The sequence below is a fragment of the Rhinopithecus bieti genome, unplaced genomic scaffold (assembly GCF_001698545.2).
Source record: "Rhinopithecus bieti isolate Rb0 unplaced genomic scaffold, ASM169854v2 scaffold_5626, whole genome shotgun sequence".
NCBI lineage: Eukaryota > Metazoa > Chordata > Mammalia > Primates > Cercopithecidae > Rhinopithecus > Rhinopithecus bieti.
In genome coordinates, this window is record NW_016805666.1 from 6111489 (window position 1) to 6135462 (window position 23974).

General features: G+C 38.5%; 1 protein-coding gene and 1 long non-coding RNA gene across 3 annotated transcripts in view; one reads left to right on the forward strand and one right to left on the reverse strand.

Annotated features, from left to right (window-relative positions):
• The window catches only part of FGF12 (fibroblast growth factor 12), a 603053-nt gene that overhangs the window by 333291 nt on the left and 245788 nt on the right, over positions 1-23974 (reverse strand). The gene's annotated exons all lie outside the window — the stretch shown is intronic.
• LOC108530488 (uncharacterized) lies at positions 359-23849 on the forward strand. The gene is made up of 4 exons (XR_001885848.1): positions 359-473; positions 7911-8078; positions 19854-19965; positions 23744-23849. It is a non-coding gene; the product is annotated as an uncharacterized LOC108530488 (long non-coding RNA).

A 23974-nucleotide genomic window follows, 5' to 3' on the forward strand; every position in this document is an offset into this window, starting at 1 on the left:
CCTACGTGTCTGCCCCCCTGCCCCCGCCCCCGTTCCCCCATCAGGAAGTTTCCTTGCATGCTCAGTCTCTAATGAGCTTCCTGGGAAGAAACATTGTATACATGTTACCGCATTTTTTTGCTGTTGAAGAAAGGAGCACCCTCAGCGCTCCCTCAGAGGAGACAGAAAACATTACAAGCCTCCGCATGGATCTCTAGTCTCTTTTTCCCTGTTGATCCTATCATGCTTCCTTTCCCTGCAATAAACTTCAGTGGATAGTGCAACTACACTTCTGCATTGCTTAATGACTGGAAGATGCGTCATCAGGCGATCGTTACCGTGAGCATTGTGCGATCACCATGGAGCACATGTACACAAACCGAGATGGTTCCGCCTCCTACACGCCTAGGCTATGTGGCATGGCCTACTGTTTCTAGGCTACCAACCTGTACAGCATGCTACTGCACTTAACACCACAGGTGACTGTAACAGCGGTAAGTATTTGTGTGTCCAAACATATCTAAACACGGAAAAAGGACAGTAGAAATAAGGTATTATAATGTTATACAATTACCATCATACAGGCGAGTCTCTTGTTGACTGTAATGCTGTTATGTCGTTCACATGACTGTATCTACTAAATCCTGTATTTCCAGCAAATCACAGAATGTGTGGGTGGTCTTCGAGATCCTCAGGAAAGCACTTAAACACCCACACACGCACTCCGAGACAAAATTAAACATGTAATAAATTCACACATATGCAGTGGCCGGCACCGAGCACAACAGGTACATACCTCTCAAATGTATTTGCTGTTTGCATTTACCAAAGGTTCCCTCCTCAACAGAAGACGAAAGGGGTTCCTGAGAGCTCTTCATATCATTAACAAATCTCTTTGCCTCTCTCAATTTACTCCATAATTACAATAAAATAATAAGCATATTTTTTGTGCTTGCAGGTTACCACCAATGTTACCTTAATTTTCTTAGTTAATGTTGGCAAATTTCCTGTGAGGAAGCTATTCACTAGCATAGATGAGGAAATGGGGGACAAGAGAAAGAAGGTCAGGGGTCTGATCAAGGTTGAATTACTTCACACGCACAGAGTATGGAAGACTTGAAATTAGACCCAGTTATTAAAATCTAGAGCCCCGGCTTCTCCTGATTATAAGTAGTTCCCTCAAATGCGGTTTGTAGACAGACGTTTATACCAGCAAAGAAGTTGCATTAGCCCTCAGTGAAATGAGAAAAAAAAGTAACATAATTTCGCCACATATTTTTCGCTATGTTCCGCCTTTTTTAGGGCTAAAATATCCATTTTGTTGGAAGATTACACAAACAATACATAATGGCTCTTCTTATTTATAATTTTTAGCTTTTTTCTTAATTGTTTGTAACACCTGCGTAAATTTAAAAGAAGATGAATCTAGAGAGGCCCTTTGCAAAAGGTTTTAGAATTTTTCCAGTTAGTCAACTTTTGTAGTATTAAAATCTTTTTCCTGTCATCATATATGTCGGAAAATTAATTTCAACTGCATTGGCCTGGGTTCTGCTCCTAATTCTCCCACTGATCAGTAAGTAGCAAAAGGCAGTTCACTCTCCCTCTACGGGCATCAGTTTCCTTATTAACAAAGGGATGGGCTTAGGTGATACTGAGGAATCTCCCACCTCCTTAGAGGTCTATGATTCCATAAATTCCTGAATCGGTTTACTCTTTAGCAAGTTTCCCAGCCCTACAGTACCTAGAATTAGCCAGAGGATGGCAGCAGAGTTCTACTTTAGTCAGATGGTGCGCGGCCCAGGTGAGCGGGCCGCCTAGAGCACTGCGCTGAACGGGAAAACGTGGAAGCTTATATTGCAGTGACCATAATTAAGAAGGAAACATTCACAGGTTAGCTGCCTCTGACATGCTACGTCAAGAAACACAGCTACATTTACAGAGAGGAAGGTCCCCGTTTGTCTTTTAAAAGAAGACTACATGACTGTGAGTTCCTAGCAATAGAAGTTTCAGGCCCGTTTTAAAGATAGAAATACTAGGCACACAAAGAACCACGGAATGCCCAATGCCTCCCGGCTAGGAAATGGCAGAGCCCAACCTTAAGACAGGTCTTCTGACTCCCAGGCCAATGTCCTACACTTAACATGTAGCAAAGCTGTCTCAGAAAACACATTTGCTTTGACATCTAGAAGAGGCTGTCAGAGAAGTCAGTCTTCAGTGGCCGGCACCGAGCACAACAGGCCATACACATCTCAAATGGATTTGCTATTTGCATTTACCAAAGGTCCTCCCCTCCTGAGCAGAGGATGAAAGAGCGTGGACCCTGGACCAGTTCACCACCGACACCAACTTCCATGATCCACTCCCTAGAGTGGGGAAGTCCTGACACAGAAATTCAAACAGCCCCCTTTTTGCATGAGCACACAAGAGACATGGAGTCCTATGACTAAGGAGTGGGTTTCCCGTCTGATGGTTTCAATGACAATCCTTTCTGGAAAACTGAAAAATGAGTAGCATTCCTGCACATCCTTCATCTAGCTCCCCTTAACGTTAACAGGTTACACAATCACAGTACAATTGTCCAAACCCACAAATGAACATTGGCACTCTATTAACTAAACTACAGGCCTTATTCAAAGTTTACCAGATTTCCCACTAATGTCTGCTTGTTATTTCAGAATCCTATCCAGGATCCCAAATGCACTGTGTTGTTATTTCTCCTTAATCTCCTCCAGTGCATCACATACAACACTTTCTCAGTCTTTCCTTGTCTTTCATCATCTTGACATTTCTGCAATATATTGATGGGTTATTTTGTAGACTGTTTCACAATTTAGGGCTGCCTGCTGTTTTCACATGATTAGATGGAGACTGCGCATTTTTTCTGAAAGGATGCCACAAAAATCATGCTGTGTCCTTCTTAGACATCGTATTAAGGGGCTGATGTTAATATGTCTACTACTAGTGATGATTAACTTTGATCACTTGGTTAAGTTGACATCTTCCAGGTTTCTTCTCTGGAAAGTTACTGTCTTTTCACTTGTAGTTAATATATATCTAGGAAGAGACGCTGAGCCTATTTAAGTATCTATTCTTCTCAAAAATTTTCCGATTTTAGCCTCCATCAGGCACATTATCTGCAGTCATTATTAATGTGGGGTTTGCTGAACAGTGATTTTCTATTTCCCTTTTCCACCTACATTTATTAATAGAAATTCTTCTGAAAAGAAGACTGATCCCTTCTCCCCCATTCATTTATTTATTTGATTATTTATACCAGTAGAGATTTACAGCTATTTCTTTTATCCCATGGATTAAAATCTAATACTACCATATGTTCATGCTCAAATTGTTCCAGATTTGGATATCAAGAGTCTTTAGGTAGGCTCCTGTGTTCTTCTGACAAGTCCTTGTACCTGTTGAAGCACTACCTCATTTTTTCGTATCACAAGATGCTCCAGGCTCATCTGGTATTTTACCCTCCCCAGCACTTCTCTAAGGTGTCCTGGCTCTTTTTATTAAAGAATGCAATTTAGAAATGAAACAAAGATCTGGTTGCTGACTGTGTTCATTATAGACAGAGTGCCTCTGTTTCTAGACCCTCTCAGCCAGTAGATCTAGGAAACAAATGTACATTTGCTAACACGTGCATGTACACACCTGTATTTCTCTCTGTATGTCTATCTATTAAATACTATGAATTCGTACTGATACCTGTAAATCCAGTCAAACACCATAGGGCTCATGATAGCCTTCCTTCTTTACTTGTAGCGTTTTCTCAAAAGATAAGAAACCTGGCCCCCACAGGACAAACAATAGCAGAGCTTGTCCTCCACAATAACCTACTCAGCCAACATGAAAGTGTGTATGTTTACCAAACTAAGTAGAATTGTGAAAGATCTAAATTAGGCTAAGTGAAATTAAGTAGTTACATGGTTTATGACTCAGAGAATCTGTTCTATGCTATTTACTCAAGGTCTATAAAGGAACGTGTGTAATTAACTGTCCCCACAATGTTTGTAGTTGTGGCAACTGAAGACAACCTAGGTGTCCATCACTGGGGGAAGGGAAACGTAAAAGGTAATGGATACAAAAAGTGGGAACTGTGCAATAAACCGAACCTGGATAGACTTCAAAAACAGTGTTGGATGAAGAGTCAGGAGATAAATAATAATACCACTTACATAAATTTAAAACACACGCCTACATAAAAATTATCTGTTTTACAAAGGTATGTGTGTATATTTGGCACATATCAGATCCTGCATTTCATGATGGGAAGGAGAGTGGAACTGGATATAAAGGGAAAGAGTATGACAAAATAAGAGAAATGCATTTTCATTGAACCAGGATAATTATGTGTGATGCATTGGAGAGTGTAACTAATTCCAATGTCCTCTCTGGAGGTAAAAATCAAAGTAGGCAATGTGTAAGAAGTCAATGAAATAATCAAAGGCCAGTAAATACGATAAGCCTTTAACTTAAAAACACATTTTTTACTCATATTAAATTTATTGTCATTCAAGGCCTCCAGAAGCTAAAGGGTAAGAGGTATTTTAAAATTCAGCACTGAAGATATTTTAATTCAAAACGACACGTGAGAACAATATAAATGCATTACGATGCTTTGAAAATCCAACATTGGCTCTATTAAATATCTTGCTTTAGTAATAGAATGTTGTTGTTGCTGCTGCTGTTGTTGCTGTTGTTGAGACAGGGTCTCTGTCTGCCTAGGCTATAGTGCACATGGCTCTGTCTTGGCTCACTACAACCTCTGCCTCCCAGGTTCAAGTGATTCTCCTGCCTCGGCCCCCTGAATAGCTGGAATTAAAGGTGACCATCACCACACCTGGCTAATTTTTGTATTTTTAGTAGAGATGGGGTTTCACCGTTGGCCAGGCTAGTCTCGAACTCCTGACCTCAAGCAGCCTCCCGAAGTGCTGGTATCACAGGCACGAGCCCCCGCACCGGGCCTAGTAATGGAGTTTGACAACTGTCATGAACATTCATCATTATCAGGGTCCATCAAGTTACCCCTTAGGCTTTTTCTCACACAAGGAAAAACTAATCTCTTCATTCTCCATGTTCATTTTACGCCAGTCACTGTAGCCCTTTCTCCATCTTCTGGACAAAGGAAGCCTGACCTCCTTGGGCCTGAGGTGCGGCTGACCCTTCTGTCTTCACTCTTCTTCCTCCAAAGTTTCACATTTCCCGCTTCTCATCAAATGGCACTTCCCCAGACATCTCGCCTGACCGCCTATCGAAATCACCTCTCCTCCATCCTTTATTATCCCCAGTGCAGTTTCATTTCACTGGTTGTTTCATTGAAAGTATTTTACTTTACAGGATGACTTTCACTGTCTCCCCACTAGAACATATGGCTCCTCAAGGCCTGTTCATTGTGATGTTACCAGTACTAGGCATGGTGCCTGGCAAGGATTAGATGCTCCATAAACATCATGCTAAGGTTGCAGACATGTACTTCTTGGGGATGTTTCATTCAGATGCAGTTTTCAGCCTGGGAACAGAGCTTTCTCTGAGTCTCTATTTCTATTCTTAGCTTTAGGAGCCAAGCAGTGGTATAACTACTACATACGGCACCAGAAAAAATTATTTTGTAACATTTCTCTCCTATGCGTAATAAAATTATTTTAATCATACTAATAGAGAAATTTGCAAACAGTGAAAAATGGTTTATTGAATTCTATCTATAATGAAACCAGCAGTAAAATAAAAATAATATAATGAGAAGAAATAAAATAATTACATTAATATACTTTTAGAAAAGGGAAAATTGTATACCATGGTTCATATTTCATTTCACTGATTTAAATGCTAGGCACAAAAGCTCTTCAAGTGGTCACAGAATTGAAGTCACTCAAATTACTTCTTCGTCTTCACAAACTGTGTTATTATTGTTGATTTCAAATCTACTATTTAAATCCAGGAATTGATAGATATAAGCTGCTCTTGAAGTGAGCTGGGATATTCTGAGCCATGGCTAATTTATGCTCAAAATGAACATGTGTAGCTGAGTTTGCATGTATTGAGGACTGACTGTGGAACTGGGAAGTCTCTAAATTAGCTTTCATATAGATAGAATACAGTGTGCTCAAGGGTACATGATTTTAAACGGTGAGAATTTCAAGCTTACATATTTATTCTAAAGACTCAACTGTAAGCAACGGCAGCAGCAGGTTTTTAAGGGGAAGAGTATGTTATCACTGACACTGTTTAGAATACTTGCATACGCTGATTAAAAAAAGCTTATAGATTGTATTTCACCTTATTCATTTTTTTGTTGTTTGTTTTTTGAGATGAAGTCTCGCTCGGTCGCCAGGCTGGAGTGCAGTGGTACGATCTCGGCTCACTGCAACCTCTGCCTCTTGGGTTCAAGCAATTCTCCTGCCTCAGTCTCCCAAGTAGCTGGGACTACAGGCGCACACCAAAACACCCAGCTAATTTTTTGCATTTTTAGTAGAGACGGGGTTTCACCGTGTTAGCCAGGATGGTCTTGATCTCTTGACCTCGTGATCTGCCCGCCTTGGCCTCCCAAAGTGCTGGGATTACAGGCATGAGCCACCGCGTCCAGCCTAATATTTTTAAGTCCGTAGACACCACACCCCCTTATCGGCCGTATTGAGTCCGGCCTCTCCCGTCATCCGGTCCAGCTACATACACCACTGTGTAGGTGCAGATACTTGGAACGAAACTTAACATTTCCTTTCATAACACTTTCACTTTTACATGGTACCTGGATGCCACTCCACACCGTCACCTGGCTTTTTCTCCCTCTGATTTCTATCTTCTGGTAGAGTCCGAAGGTTCCCCCAAAGCCCACATTCCAGGGCCTCCAAAGACTCACAGTGCCCTGGAAACTCCCAAAAGGCTAATAAGCTAAAACTCATGAAGAGCATCCAGCTATTCCACAGAGGAATGAGGAGGAGGAAGGGAGGGAGTCATTCACACCCTACTCCAGGAAGAGGGATGTCTCATTTTCTCTAATTCTCTTGCTGTCCCTGCTGGGCTCCTCAGCCCTGTCTCCTCACCTCCTCCTACTACATGCCCCTCGTTCCTCCCAGGGGTGTTAAAAACAAAAAGACAAAGCCTGTGTCTCTATGATTTCAACTTTGTACTTGCTATTCTTATTACTGGGTATTGAGAAGGACAAATGTAATTTCTACCTAAATAATTCCTATCCATTATTCAAAATTCTGTTCACGTATCACCTATTCTGAGAAGTCTCTCCCTAGGTCCCTCTCCTTCAAGGCAGGCCCCAGAAAGATTTAGTCATTTTATCTTTTGTGCTGTTTCTGTACTTGAAAAAACTTCCATAATTGACATGTTTTTACTCATTGTGATTTCTTTCAGTGCAGAGCCTGAGTTTACTCATCTTTGTAATTCTAACTCTTAGGGTGTGTTCAATTTATGGAAAAACATTTGATTGAAACAGGAAATTAAAGATACACGGTATGTTTTGGAGTCAACTGTAACTTAAAATTCTCAACCACACCTCACCCCTCAAGCTGAAGAGGTTTGACCTAACCTTCAGAATGGTTGACACACTGATTTCTTTGTGCTTTCACTAATTTATTCCCATGCCTACTTCCAGCAAGTTTTCTAGACCAGTGACATTACTTGCCATCCCTTCTCTTGAGTTGATAGTTATTATGGGGTAACCAAAGGCATAGTGGTCATTAAAGGCTGTATACATGGCTGGTGAATCCAGGAAATGAAATATAGAAACATTATGTAGCTGGTTACATTCTATCTAATTTCCATCTACGCTAAAGAAAACTCACGGTAATTATGACTTATATACCAATATTTCATTTCTGAAACACATAAGAAATGAATTAGTGAAAATTCAATATTGCTCTGTAAGTGTCATATTTTCGGTTATCATCCTCAATCATGTTTCCTCTCTAAAACAGGATTATACATCTCTCTTTATTGTCAAATGACGTGTCATCCATTCTGTGGGAAAGGACCACATTCCCACCTCATTGATTTTGTGCTTGGCCATCATGTGATATGCACTGGCCGTGTGACCAAAAGAACTGCGAGCAGACGTTTGCCATGATTAAACAGAAGCCTTTAATGTAAGTGTGTGGATGGCTGAAGCTCTTCTGTTCTTGCCCTGTACTGTGAGACTCTCACGTCTCCAGACCAGGGTTGTTGCTCTTTCAGTACAGGTTCCACAACGCAAAGAAACACAGAGCAGAACTGCACTCACCCAGACTCATGCACTCACCCAGACTCATGCACTCACCCAGACTCATGCACTCACCCAGACTCATGCACTCACCCAGACTCATGCACTCACCCAGACTCATGCACTCACCCAGACTCATGCACTCACCCCAGAACTCATGCACTCACCAGACTCATGCAACTCCACCCAGCACTCCAGCACTCACGCGGGCACCAGACTGCAAGCACTCCACCCAGACTGCATGCACTCACCCACGACTCAAGCACTCACCCAGATCATGCACTCCACCCAGATCACACCCAGACTCAAGCACTCACCCAGACTCATGCCCTGAAGCGCTCATGGTACGTGAGCATGAATTAAATATTTATTGTAAGCCACTCCACTTTATAGTTGGTCTTTACACAGAGCATAGAAGAAAACCTTATGCATAGGGCAAATTATTGAAGACTGGTTTTATTTTAATTTAAGGATAAGAATGATATATTGCCTTTTTACAGCTTGGCACATTAAAAGGTACTAAATAAATATTTTGAATTAATATCATTGCAATAAAGTAAAACAGGTTGTGTTTAACGATGTAGAAATTAAAACTTTAAAAATTAGTTCCCCTTTGTGTATTGGACATCTGTTGTTTTTGTCAGCGCAGAATTTCTTCCTCTACTTCCAGTAACAACACTCATCTCATTTTAGGGACAAGTAATCCATCTAAGGCTTTTAATCATAGGACACTGGCTTCCCAGACCACAAGTTTAAGCACATAACCCAGATGTGGCCAATTATAGTACCTCATTTTCTCGGTCACAGTGATCGGTGCTTGGATATGAACATAATCTAGGATGATAGGGTCCTTCCTTGAATTTCTATATACTGAGGTGGTTGGAGAAAACTGCTACCTTTTTTGCTGGGTTCACAGCTATAGTAAACTGCAGCCATGCCCAAAAGGTATAAAGAAGAAGGAAGGCCAGGTGCAGTGGCTCAGGCCTGTAATCTCAACACTTTGGGAGGCCAAGGTGGGTGGATCACCTGAGGTCAGGAGTTTGAGACTAGCCTGGCCAACATGATGAAACCCTGTCTCTATTAAAGATACAAAATTAGCCAGGCGTGGTGGCAGGCACCTGTAGTCCCAGCTATTTGGGTGGCAGAGGCAGGAGAATTGCTTGAAATTGCTTGAACACAGAAGGTGGAGGCTGCAGTAAGCCGAGATCGCGCCACTGTACTCCAGACTGGGAAACAAGAGTGAAACAGGAAAGGCGAGGAGAGGCGAGGAGAGGCGAGGAGAGGCAAGGAGAGGCAAGGAGAGGCGAGGAGAGGCAAGGAGAGGCAAAGAGAGGCAGAGAGGCAGAAGAAAGGAAAGAAAGGGAAGAAAGGGAAGGAAGCGAAGGAAGGGAAGGAAGGGAAGGAAGGGAAGGAAGGGAAGGAGAAAAGGGGAACAAAGCCCACAAACAGAGTAGTGGAATTGAGAGAATGTTCTGAGGGCTCTTGAGTCTTTTGCCCAGTTCTGGAAATCCCATATCTACCTCATTAATGTAGCTCTTCTTTCTGTGAGCAATCCCGGTATCCTTCTAACAATTCCTTCTTTGCTTAAGTAAATTAAAATTCAGTTTCTGTATCGCAAGTACTATTGAATATAACTGAATTAAAGTAGCTTTCAACCATTGGTTTATAAATCAAAATAGAACAAACATTACATCGATCCAATTCAACAAGTTGGGTTGTAAAGAATGATGATGCCCCTGGAAGCACGCCATGGAACCCTCATCAGTGGTCCATTCTAGCTCTCAATTAGTAAGGATTAAGGATAGGTTGTTCCCGAGCCTTTCCAGAGCTTCCACCCATATCCAGGGAAGCCCTTTCCCCACTAATCTATAAACTGAATGACTGGGACACAGAAAAGTGATGTACATACAAAACATATGACTAATGTAGGTGTCAGTGACGGTCATGAGGGGGGCACGATGCACAAGGTTGCAGGCCTTAGAGGACCGGAAATACCAGCTTGTTCCAAGAATTATTTTTCCAGAAATACTGAAATAAATATAGAAAATACAAGGAAAGCACAAATTCAAAGATGTTTCTACCCACTGATGGGAAAGTTGTAAAGCTAAGCCAAACAGAAAATGCCAGAGTGCTTTAAGTGATTATGGATTCCAGTATTTTGGGAGAGGCTCATGTTTTCTAGACCAAATCTTCTCATATCATAATTTTTAAATGACAAAGAAATGAAAGGATTACAAGTCAGTGCAGAAACTGTTCTTGTGATAGGGAAATTCACAGGGAACGAACACAACTTCTATGTGTCTGAAATATGATTCTGACTTAACAGCCAGAAAATATCCTTCCAGAAGTCCACTACTTGAAGCCTAAAATCATTAAAGATAGATAGGATAGATGATAGATTGATTGATTGATTGATAGATAGATAGATAGATAGTAGATAGATGATAGATAGATAGTAGATAGATAGATGATGTACAGATAGATGATTGATAGATAGATAGATGATAGATGGTAGACAGATAGATAGACAGATAGATAGATGATAGACGGTAGATAGATAGATGATAGATGGTAGATAGATAGATAGTAGATAGATAGATGATACATGATACATAGATAAATAGACAGATGATAGCTGATAGATGATGGATTGATAGATAGATAGATAAAATCTTTCTGAAAAATAGTCTAGCCCACTCAACAAAGAATGTTACAATCTATGAACTTCCAAAACCATCATTAAACAGAATAAAATAGAATAACGTGATCCCCAAGAGATCCTGCAGCTCCAGGTGAGATGACACCTGAAAGACTTTCCATACGTGGCCTAGACATTGGCTTCAGAGATCACATGTGAGCTCTATATTTTAAAGGGCACGAAAACATAAAAATAATCATAGCTACAATCTTGAAGATTTTTTTCTGCATCCATTTACCTAAATGATTCTGCAAAGCGACTACCATTTAGTTCTCACCTATGAGGAAAATATTGTTATTTTTGTTTACAGATGAAAAAAAATGGAGCCCAGAGGTCTCTAACAAATAACTGGCAGAACTTAAATGCAAATCCCAATTGTTTGAGTCTAAAGCCTGACTCTTGCCACCACTCTACATCACCCCGATGAATTACTCATCATTTTACCACAGCATATGGGAAGTACTTGATAAATAATTGATGAATGAATTGATCAATGGCATTAAGTCCAGCAGCCTCACAGCCATCTGTAATATGCCCCCTGTTTATTTTGTTGATATTGATCCCCGCTGTGACTCTTCATGGAACTACCTCCACAAACACCACATAATGCAAAATTGCAGGAAAGAAGCTCAAGGTTTGGGATCTGAGGACAAAGAAGCAAAGTGACTCCCCCAAAGTCAGACACTGAGGATCAGAGAAGTACCTAGAAGTCTAGTTTTGCTAGAATAAAGGTTGTCTGGAGGAGACTAGTGGGAGTAAAGAAAGACTGATTATAGCCAAGTTGTAAATGAGTTTGGATGATCTTTACTCTGAAGGCAATAGAGAGCCATTGAATGGCTCCTACATGCGGGACATGATTGGAGCTATATACAAGCAAGTATCTGATAAATGCTTTTGGATGATTAACTTCATATCAGACTAGATCCCAAAAAGATATAGCATTCTTAAGTTTGGATAATTTGGGGAAGATTTACTTACAAAAGAAGTAATTACAGGAGGAAGAACAAAGAGTAGAGAAACACAAGGGAGCAGGTAGGAACCCAGGGCTAGTAGCAGCAGAACTGTACTAGCTTAATGGAACAAGAAGAGAGAGGGGCTACCCAAATCCAGGACAGAAAGTTGTAGAGTGTACACTACCCAGAAGGGAGCAGTGACATTCTGTCATGACCAATCAGAGGTCACTTTACAGGGAAGAAACAGAGGAGTAAAGACTGACTTTGCTTTCTCTATTCACTCCATCTCCTGCCAGCGCTTCCCACTGGACAAACCCAACAAGCAGCCAGAGTACACTCAAGCCCCTCAAACAGTTCACATAGGGGAACCCCCCAGGAAGAAAACAGAGGTAGGAGAGTGGAGGGGATATGGAGGCCGAAACCAAAGATATCTGACTCAAAGTCTTCCCAATAATGAGAAAAACTCTGTTGCAGTATAGTTTACAGACGATTTTTAGTTACCTGTATTAAGATAAATGAAGAATGAGTAGAAACAAGGGCAGGATATTGTTACCAGTATAAAAATACTTTATTCCCAATGATTGTATAAGATAACTATATTTATTTTTAAACACTAGACTCATTTATATTGTAGTTCCAGTTTCTGTAAGTATAGCAGCTATTCAAATGGAGAATGGGAATGGACAGAGGGGAAGAGTCAAATCTGGTCCAAAAATACATACTTTTGATTGTTAATTTGATCTGGCATGAAAAATTAGCTATAAATTATTAGTAGCAGAAAACTGCGTACGGTTGATTTAAAAATGACTTCACTTGAAGCCACATATTTATAATAACAGTTTAATATGCTGTTAGATCAATTATTCTTTCAGGTTCATGACACAATAGAAAACTGTCATCAACAAGAATGTTGGTGTTTCCTAACCAGGAGCTAAGTGGTGGTACTTTATATCACTTAAAAATACAACCTGTTTCAATTCTGGAGATATTGCTTTCCCACATGGAGATCCATAGGTTACCTCTTTGTATGACTGATAAGCACACTGGCTTATGAAAAATGTAGGCCAAAGGTCAGTGTTTAGCTTTGCTAAGAATTGTTAAAATCAAAATATCCTTGGTAGGCATTAAGCCTAAAATCTCATTGCATTTTAGCTTTGTAACCCTGGGCAAGTCTTTTGACCTTTTTAAGCAAATATCTTGCCCCACCTAACCTCTCATAGAACACTGAATATATATTGAGCAATTACCGTTTTCCAACCACCAGGTTTATCTCCATTACTTATCACCACAACCCAAGAAGTAGGTACAACAGTTATCTCCAATTTACTGATAAGAAACGTGAGTCTTATTAATGTGGGTTAAGTAATTTACCTGTTGTCTTGCAGCTAATAAATGGTAAAGTAGGATGAGAACCCAGACCCTGGCCTGACTCCAAACTATATACTATATATCCTCCTACTCCATAATTAGTAGATAGTATATACTCTACTATCCTCCTACCCCATAATAGTCATTTAGGCTTTGAATGAAATAATACACTAAAATATTATGTAAAGGTAAAGAATTATATAAATGTATAATTTTTGTTTTATAAATTCTAAGATTCTTGACCACTCCCTAAGTATAACTTTTCAAAAAGACTACTGTATTCATTCTTCAAATAAATATTTTGATCATCTATTAGTCATTTTCAGTTTTCTTGTGATTAAGATAAAATTTTCAAATAGTAGACTGTGGAAAAGCATACCTGAAGTAGTTAAAGGTGAACACTGGCTGAAAGAAAAAGGAAGTTTGGAAAATTCTTTTAAAAACGACCATACTATTTATTTAATTGGTCTGCAGAATTCAGTTACTGTTTCAGTGTAACTGTTGACTTGCATAAACTCAAAAGAAAGTTTCTCATATTCCAGTAAGCATGAAACATACTGTTGGTGTTGTCTTGATGTTATGCTATATATTTTAATTCTTACTACAAGTTTTATCTGGTTACAACTTGCTCAGTCCACTTTTCTGCAGAACAGGCATTACTAAGGCAAAATAAATCTCCGGTTGTACATATTGATCAAAATATGGAAGCCTAAAAGAGGCATGCTGTTTGAAAAACACTGTGAAACATCATGCAGATGAGTGTTCTTATCTAAAGCCAAATTCTTCCCTTCTTTTAGTTCTTCTTTTTCTGGATACAGGAAATATATTCCCTTTTGAGGAGGCAATGTGCCTGGGCCTCCCTCCTTCTCCTCACCAGTGTCAAAAAGGAATTATTCCACTTGCAAGACTCTTTCAAGGCCACAGGAGACTATATCAGTGCCAACTATATTTAGAGTCTAACACCATCATCCTTTCAGAAGGCAGCAGTAGCAGCTCTCTCAAGAGATACCGCAGTAGGATGGGTCCCTGAGCAGATGCCCACCTGTCCAAAGTCCCAGGCTCCATCTGAGTCAGGTGTCATTGAAACATATTGACCAATGAAAGTCACACTGAGTCTTAGTAATGCACATTTAGTCAGCTTATTTCAGATGTTCAACTCAAAAAACGCTGGACCCTTAAGCACTAACCGTATATTTCTCTTTCAGCTAGCAACTGCGCGAGGAACAAAATGATAAATGAAAAAAAAAAAAAAAAAAAAAAACTCACAGACTCCTCCTATCTTCCTTAGCAAACCAAAATAGAGATTCCTTACTCCTGAATGGTAGGTGTGAGTAAGAGGGGGATAAAAATAGTAGAATGGATCTACTAACCTGGTCTGGTTAAAAAAATCCTGTTTTACACTCTCATGACAATGCTACCTGGTTCATTTGGTCCATTTTAACTGAGAGCCTCCACTGTGCCCAGTTTCTGGAGTTTGCACAATTTAAGTTACATTTACCATCCCCCAGAATATTGAGAAGTAAGAATATTTAAAAAATTATTACAGTAACATGAGCTAGGCTAAAGAATAAGATGACGGGTAATGAAGACCCTATAAACACTATGGAGCATATGCAATCAGGAATTTTTATAGACTCGAGTATTGGGGAAGGGTTTTGTGGCACAGCTATGAGCCAGCCTGGGTTTGAAAGACAACATTGGGATTGGGAAAGAGAAGAAAGAAGGATTTAGGGGAGGGGGGGGAATGCCATGCAGACGATGAAAAGATAATAGCAGAGAGGACATCATTGCTCTGGGAATATTTGGCTGGCACCAACAGGTAGAATTATTTTCTGTGGGGGTGGAGACAAAAAAAGGGAATTACAGAATCTAATGACAACTGAAATAATTTCAGTACTAAGGGTGGATTATTACAGAGACAGAACAAGAGGAAAAAACTTAATCGTAAGACTTTGCAAAGGAACCTTACCATTCTTCTCACCCTTGCCAACAAAATCTATTTTTCTCCCACAAAACCTGGACTATAAGATTCTAACATTTCACTTGGCACAACCACCTTTAAGTATCAACATTAACTTCCTTCACTTCTCCTCTAAATACAAGATTTTGAATATCAGTATGAGAGCCCATGACTAATTCTAGGAAGTCACTCATTGTAGAAATGGCATATAATTGCTGTGCTGGTCAGTACAAAGAGGATACACTTATTACTAGAGAAGATAGTCCTCTTCCCAAGAGGAATCTGAGACAAATGATACTGCCATGTATAGAAACAATAAAAGAACAAAGGTATTTTACAAATAAAGTTGTCCATCGAGTAGAGTCATTGCTAAATGCAGAAAGAATGTATCTAACTATTGGGAAACATTGAGACCTCTTTCAACTCTCCCTACACTGAAGCAACGTAAAAAGTTTCTGTCCAAAGTCCCAACCACCAGCAATATGGGACATAGCAAAAGTCATTTACAGTCTTATTCCACACATGATATATTCTACATTAAGAATAAAATAAGTCATTACATTGTGAAACCTAAAATGGAATCCAAACAGCTTAACTGCATTATCTTGTGACATTCACCCATTACTATTGATTGATCAAAGTGTTTTCTTTGTCTGCATGCTGAGCTAACACAGATCAATTACTCCAGGATCCATTTAAAATTAAATCAAAGAAGGCTCCATTATAATTGGTCAGACATAACATGAAGGCAGGAAAAGGAGTAGCACTGGTTAATATGCTGTATGCTTAATTTATTTTTCTAAAAGAACAGGCTGAATTTAACCTCGCCTCAAAATCAAGTAACTATAATGCTGAAATATGACATTTTTTATTTGCTGTGCATCTTGTTCAGAATACTGTATATAAGAGAAAATTCATTTCTAAGATCTCTAGGGCTTGCTGAGGAATTACTTTTATCAGTATTCTTCAAAATACATTTCATATAAGGGTATGTTGATAACAAAAATTTTAAAGAAAACTCTTTGAAAATGAAAAAGAGCATAAAGAGCTTGGATGGTTTAAAAAATGCACTTATCCTCTCTGAGGAAAAAAAAGTCATGTATCCTGATGTATACTGGACCCTAGCTTGTCTTTTCAGATTCCACTGGGTAGCAGTCATTTCTTTTGACAGGATTTACTACTATCTCCAACTAGGGGTACGTCCTAATTAATCCACATCTATAAAGGTAATCCTATGCATCTTGTTTGTTTAAGATAAACTGGGTCTATACCCATCAATGAATAATAATTCTCTGGCCACAGAGATTTCATGAATGTTGTTCAGTGGTACCCACACTATCCTGCTGAGTAGTCTAAGTTTGCTTCAGGCAGTCTCCTATCTGTGGCCACAAAAAAAACAATCTTAAGAATGAAGCCAGCAACACTGTAAATGGCAGAGCAAAGAGTGAAGAAAAATCTAGTTCTTGATGAAAGAGATGTACCACTCGACCAGCCCACCCTGAAGTTGGGTCTACCTCTGGGTTTTCCAATCAAATGAATCAAGTTATCACCTGGTGTTTAAGCCAGACTGAGTCATATTTTCTTAAATTCTGCTCGAAAGTATCCTAACCACCATGCAACATGTGTTGCTCAATTTTTCACAGAGCCTATAGTCAGAGAATAATAAACTGAATCTTAAAGACTGCTGAATATTCAAACATATTTTTATTTGTCTAAATATGAAGAAGTAAAGAAGAGTCATATGAAGAAGGTAAGATGATTTTTAGGAATTGTAACTAATGGGGACTCCTGGGCCCGACGTTTGCTACTATGTCATTATCACAAGCCAACCTTATCACTGCTGAGAATGGTAAGAACACTGCACCTCATTATTGGGATCACTGTGAGTTTCCAAATTTGAGTTTTGAACCTCAATCATAGAAGAGATTGCAACCTTAGTGTTTTAGAATTTGAAAAGAACTAAGCAAAATGTGTATGAGAAAAAAATATAAGCATATTCATATATTGTTTGAGATTATTTTATTAACTGATAATCTAAGCTCTTACTGGAAAGCTAAAAAGTGAACCGAGAAGAACACAGGTACCATGGTAAAGAAAAACAGTATGAGCTGGACGTGGTGGCTCACGCCTGTAATCCTAGCACTTTGGGAGGCTGAGGCGGGAGGATCGCTTGAGGTCAGGAGTTCGAGACCAGCCTGACCAACATGGAGACAACCCGTCTCTAATAAAAATACAAAAATTAGCTGAACATGGTGGTGCACGCCTGTAATCCCAGCTACTCAGGAGGCTGAGGCATGAGAATGGCTTGAAACTGGGAGGCAGAGGTTGCAATGAGCTAAGATCATATCACTGCACTCCAGCATGGGCAACAAAACAAGATTCTGTCTCAGAAAACAAAAAAACAAATAAAACAAGAACAGCACAGAGTATGAATCTTGAGACATGGTTAAATTACTCTCTGCCTTTTAGCTGTGTAATTTTGTGCTGTTTACTTAAACTTTCTGAGGCACACTCCCTTCAGCAGTAAAACAAAAGAATAATAAAATTTTCAAAAGCTATTAAGAGGATGATATTAGATAATGTAAAAAAGCTTAATAAAATCTTTATTATTCATATATGATTCCCACAAAATGAATAGCATTTAACCTAGTTGGAAAGATAAAATGTGCATGGTAAAACACTGATTCATTTCCTTGTTCAAGGCTGCCAACTTTCTATTGTCTGAAGAATAAAGTCCAAATATTTTAGAATAGAATTTATAGTTTTCTACAACTTACAACCTGGCTTCAATATATGTTTCCAGCTTCATCTCCTACTACTCATCTTTACGAGTTCTGCTTGCCAGTAACCCTGCATTCCTAGACACCTCTTTCTCAGCACCCCTTATGTTAGCCAGTTACATATCTTGGCTCTTACCATTCCTCCTTGAAGAATACTCTTTATCTGCCTACTTAACATCTACCCATGTCTTTTAATACAGTATTACTATTTACAATGTTCTAATGGACTACTAGGTCCTAAAGCCCAGTTCAAACGCCAGCTCCTTCCTGGGGATTCATAAACCACCACTAGTTGTCATCCTTCATTCTCGAAACTTCTACAGCCCTTGATTTGTAACTTGCTTGCTCTTAAAAGCAAAACCAAATGAAATGAAAACCTATTATACAACAGTCACATGTAAACAAATGTCTAATTTCTCTTACCGAACTGTAAAGGCTTTATGAGCAGAATTATACCTGATACGGTTTTATGTCCTTAAGATACTAAAGTGAGATAATTCACAAATATTTTAGTAAATATCAGTTCAGTAAGTAAACAAAAATAAGAGAAGGAGAAAATAACTTTTATGGTGTAGGGGAATTAAGTGTTATAAGCTATTTGTGTAAATGAGAGAAGAATTCAAAGCACAGAATGATCATTCCAGCATGAACTGCCAACGAGTACAAGTGTGGTTGAGGTGTAGATTGAAGGAAGGTTACTATTTGGATGCATTAAAAGGAAGCAGAAAGGCATTCCAGGTAGAAAAAAATAAATAAGCAGTAGCCTAGAATTTAAAAATATATATATTTTAGTTGTGGTAAAGGTAGACATGTAACCCATCTAACAATCACATGGGCTGTGCCAGACATCAATAGAAAAATAAAAATTGTTGTAAGGTCAAACAGGCGTATTGCTGATATATGAGGGAGACATTATGCTCTTGAGAAGTCACTTGTAGCATAAAATACATTATAAAGAACAAATGTTAATTATCTGTGACTTATCAATATCAAAAAAATAAATTGTAGGATATTAAAGGTGAATCCAAGAATTGGAGCCGGAAAGACTGGGGAACTTATTTTATCCCTGATAGCAATGAAGACTAGCCACAGAGGCCCAGTTAAGTAGATGAAATAGCAAACTCTATTTTGGTCTTGAATTAAAGAGAAGGGCACTTTGAGGACAGGTGATACTGTGAAAGCAAGTGTTTTTCTGAGAGAGTACTCTCTATTATCACCACTTAGGTGCAAAGATTCTGATCTCTATGCAAAAGAACACTCAACAACTGGACGCTCTTTTAATTCAGTGGAGATCCTTCCATTCTCCTAAAAAAAAGAAAAGAACATCAATTTTTATTGATCTAGAACTTGCTCTAGAACCTGACATGAAGATAGACTCTGAAATTCCACACAGACCCTTCAGTCAGTGCATGATAAAATATGCTGACTACAGCTCGCATATCCCCACAAAAAGCAAAATACAGCCTGTTGTTCCAGCTTATTATTCTATTATTGACATATTCATAATATACAGGAGTTAACTTTTAGGATGTGAATATTTCTGTAAGAGGGAATTATCATTTAAACTGTTGCCAAAGTGAATGATTGGCTGTGAGAGGTAGTACAGGAGAAGAGCAGGTTTCTCTGGGTGAAAAAAGAGGACAGTTGCCATAAAGGTGGGCGGACCTTATGCATTCTCCCAGGCTGAATCGACAGGCCCACAGTGCACAGGCCCAAAGGGCACCATTTCCATTGTATTTATATGAAATGTCACTTCTTGAAACACAATTCCAGAAAGCCATGTGAATGGTGTTCCCAGAACTGTGCAACATGTTGGCTATTTTCTAGACCAGAGCTCAGTTCAAAGACAACAATGCATTTTCTAGAAGGAGTTTCATCTCTTTATTTGTATTTTCATTTTAAGTCTACATGTTTCAAGACTGGTCTAGAGCCTCACCTTCCATAATCAATGAATGCCTGGACTTCTGGGAGTTGAAACACAGCTGGATCTTCTAATCCACTGTTTCTCAAATTAGGTAAGGATGGAGTAGGAAGTATCCATGGAAATTTAAAATTTAAAATTTAAATTTTATATGTATACACATATACATCCATTTACCTGTATGTATTATATCTATAAACAAGTGTGCATGTGTGCGTATGTATATCTATTATTTAGACGTAGACATATTCCAAGGCATCTGGATAATGACTTTATTGACTTTACGGAAACTAATTATTGCCACAAAATTCTGAAACGAATGTTTCTGGTTTTTATTATGGTATGTTTCACTTCAATAAAGGTTAGATGAAATCACTGTGCATTGAAGAAATCATTGTTTGTGGTAGTTCAAATTGAGAAAATGGAGTAATCACCAGACTTTCGAAAGTTTAGGTATTAATGCTTCAGCAGTAAGAAGACATTTTACTTAGCAGGCATATGTCTTTCAAAAATCCCAGCTCTAAGAATACCATTGTTAGAATAATTCATTGATGGTAAGACTAAATAGCAAATATTCAACGAGAAATTTCTCGGTTCCCAATTCCAGTAATTAGTTCATAAAACATTTAAATGCAGTTTTCAGTAATGCTGTCTTATTAACTGTCTTCCAAAATTTTTTCTAGTGATATCATTACATTTTGCATTTTAGGATTTTAGCAGGCAAAATTTAGTTAAGTATGAAGTCTAATTTCCCTTAAGTAACAAAACCAATAAATTAGTAATATAATTTTATTCAACATACTTACGTGAACAGATTCTCTCCGTAAGTATTGAGCATAGAAACATTAAATATAAAACTGCATCTGAACTGAGGTAATTTTATGTTATTAAAATGTCACCTATAACATTAAATTAATATTGCTAATTTAGATTGAATTGTTTCTATATAGACTTGTTTATAATTTAATTTGTAAATTATCTAGTTTCATCATTTTGTAAGCACTCTAAACAACAGAATTTTATGCTGTATACATGCATATATAATACATAGTAAAAATAACCTAAATTGTCAGTGGATGGCCATTAATATGGCTTTTTATTATAAGAGGTGAGTCCTTTACCTAAATTTGAGGAGCACTGCTCCAGAAGATCTAGGTCCAAAGAATACAGCACCAAACCAACATATCCAGGACATAAAGCTTTCAAGTCCTTTAATGCAGTGATCCATCCATTCATATGTACTGAATGCCTCCTGTGTGTTAGACACTGGAGTTATATATTAGTGAGCAAGACAGACGTTTCTTATCCTCAAAGGAGCTTACACTCAAATGAATGAGACAGATAATTAACATGAAAGCAAATAGTTTTTTTTTTTTAATTCAAATTGCATTCAGTGTCTGAATGGTCCTGTGGCAAACAGAGTAACTGGGAGGACCAGTTGGTATTAAATGATCCGTGGGAGCCTCTTGGAGGGCAGATTGCTTCAGATGAGGCCTAGATGAAAGAATAAGCCATGTTAACAAAGAGTGAACATGGATAGCAAGGGGAAATGTTGTAGAAGAGGGAACAAAAAATTAAAAGCCTCTAGTGTCTGGTATAGCCTAGGAAGAAAAAGAAGAATACTGTGGCTTGAAAATAGTGAGCAGGGGGAAGAACAGCATGAGACAAGGTCACAGAGGTAAGCAGGGCACACTGTTCAGGGCCTTGAAGGCCATGTTAAAGTGTTCTTCCTTCATTCTGAGTGGAATGGGAAGACAGCAGCATAAGCAGTAGACAAATGTGATCTAATTTATATTTTGAGAACATCAGGCTACAGTGGGTAAGATGGCTACATGTGTCATCAATAAACACTGAACATTCGTAGATGGACAAGGACATAGCTTCTTTGACTCAGAGCCAAAACTGACTTAAAAGGAACCAGAGCCAAGACTGTGTTTACTAGTGTGTTTTGTATGTTTTAATTTGAGTTGCCAAAATTATTAAAATCATGAGATTTCACTTAAAATATCTGGATTTCCTCCTGCATCTTTGGATTTGTTTTATTATTATTATTATTATTATTATTATTTTCTGGAAGATCCAGTAACATTGAGCCTGCAGTCCTGCCTAGAACCAACTGGCTGGAGCTGAGTAGCAGCTGGTTAATTTCCCCATTTGGAAAGTGCTGTGATTTCATATTTGCCACATTTCTTCCAAATCCCCTACTGCGTAAGAACTAGCCTACCTCATTCACTTTTCTTACTTGTTGGCTACAGCTAGATGCATTTATTATTTTTTACTTCCTCATAGGAACCACAGTAACTAATAACAGTCACAGTCCTTAGGAGCTATTCCTAGTGCTGCTTCAAAACTTTGGTAAAGACCATGACAACTTGATCTTTTTTTGTCTAAACCTGATCTTTGTTCACTTATTAGTCCCAGATGGCTTTGTCCATTGTTTCTCGAACAAGACCACACCTAGGCATGAAACATCAACTTGTTCTATCTCACTGCTCATCCAAGCCTAGTGCTTAGCTTCAGTTCTGTGAGTCATTATCCCAGGTCTCAATCTCACCTGTTTGATCATGCTTGTTTCTGAAGACATTCACACAGGGCCTCTGCACTGTTTACATCTACTATTCATGTCAGGGCTGGACCCTTTGAGGGGCAGGGTACTGTATACAAAATTAAGTGTTTTAGTTGGCAAAACGGATGCTGCCTGCCTAAAGTGCTTTATTTATAATTTAATTATTTAATTGTAAATGTAAATGTAAAGAATGTACAATTCTAATTGTATTTTATGTGTAACCTCTTGGGTTGAGATTAACTGAAGCCTGTTTCTAGTTTTATCCCTTTACTCTCATCTGCCTGGAGAGTATGCAATTTAGCCAAATCATGAAAAATAAATGCTTCTAAAAGAATGTAAGGGCATTAGGTAGGGAATTTTAACTTGTCCTTTACTGTAACTCCAGTACCTAGAGTAGTGGGACATGGGGAGCTTCTCAGTACATATTTTGTTGAGTAGTGAGTGAATGCCAGGCTATGAGACATGCAGCACAAGATGTGCTCTGGACACATGAGACAGCTAAATGGAAAACCATGCTCGTGCTTGCTGACGAGATCTCTAAAATATAATAGAAGCATCGTCTATATCACTTTCTTCTCCAAACAACACCAATTACTTAACTATGAGCTATGGCTTCTAGCTTATATGCTATTTTCCTAAGCTATTTATATTATGAATCTATAATAGCCCTCAGAATAATAAAATTCTTCATTAATTACCTCTTGATAAGAGTAACTTCTATTGGTTCAATATATAATCTTGAAACATACCAATAGATACAATAATTATGAAATATCTGGGGAATATTTCCTAATATAGAAATATCACATCCATCACTAATAACCACATATGAAAATAGAGTTACCTAAATATTGCTTAACTCAGGTCTAAATTGTGTCTTCCAATCACAGTCACATTTCTTTCCTCTTCTTCCTTTCCCTGAGCAAAACTTCTTGGACAGAAAAGACATTCATCAGACTCAGCATAAAATGAAAATCTCTCAGTCCTTTAGTTCCACCTTTATCAGTACTACATTGGAGATGACATAGCTGTGATTCTTTTCTTTCTCTTTCCTTCCACTCAATACAGAAAACCTCAACTCTTGCCAAATTAATTCTACCACCTTATCACCAAATTAAATATTAACAAACGACCATCAAAGACAAAAGTTATGTTGTGTGAGCCTTAATTGGATGAGAACCTCATCCTGCTGCTTGCAGGGAATCAATTGTCAGGAAACAGAATTTATAGACTGACCTGATTTCTAAGACTTGTTTAAAACAAAAAGAACCTCAAGAACTTCATATGACCATTTTTCTCTTTGCAGGGCAGTACATATTTCGGCTGTGAAACAACGTCTGAATCAATGTGCTATCTTTCTGTGCGCTAACTCAGCTGATTTTGTGATAAATTAATTTGTCAGAAATCCACAACTGCAGGTTAGAGATAGAAATAAAGTCACATGAAAGACCAAATTGGGGCTATTTTGGATCTGTTAGCCTTATGATAGGATGTTTTAATTTATGCATCATAGAAATCTCTTTACACCACTGCCTGT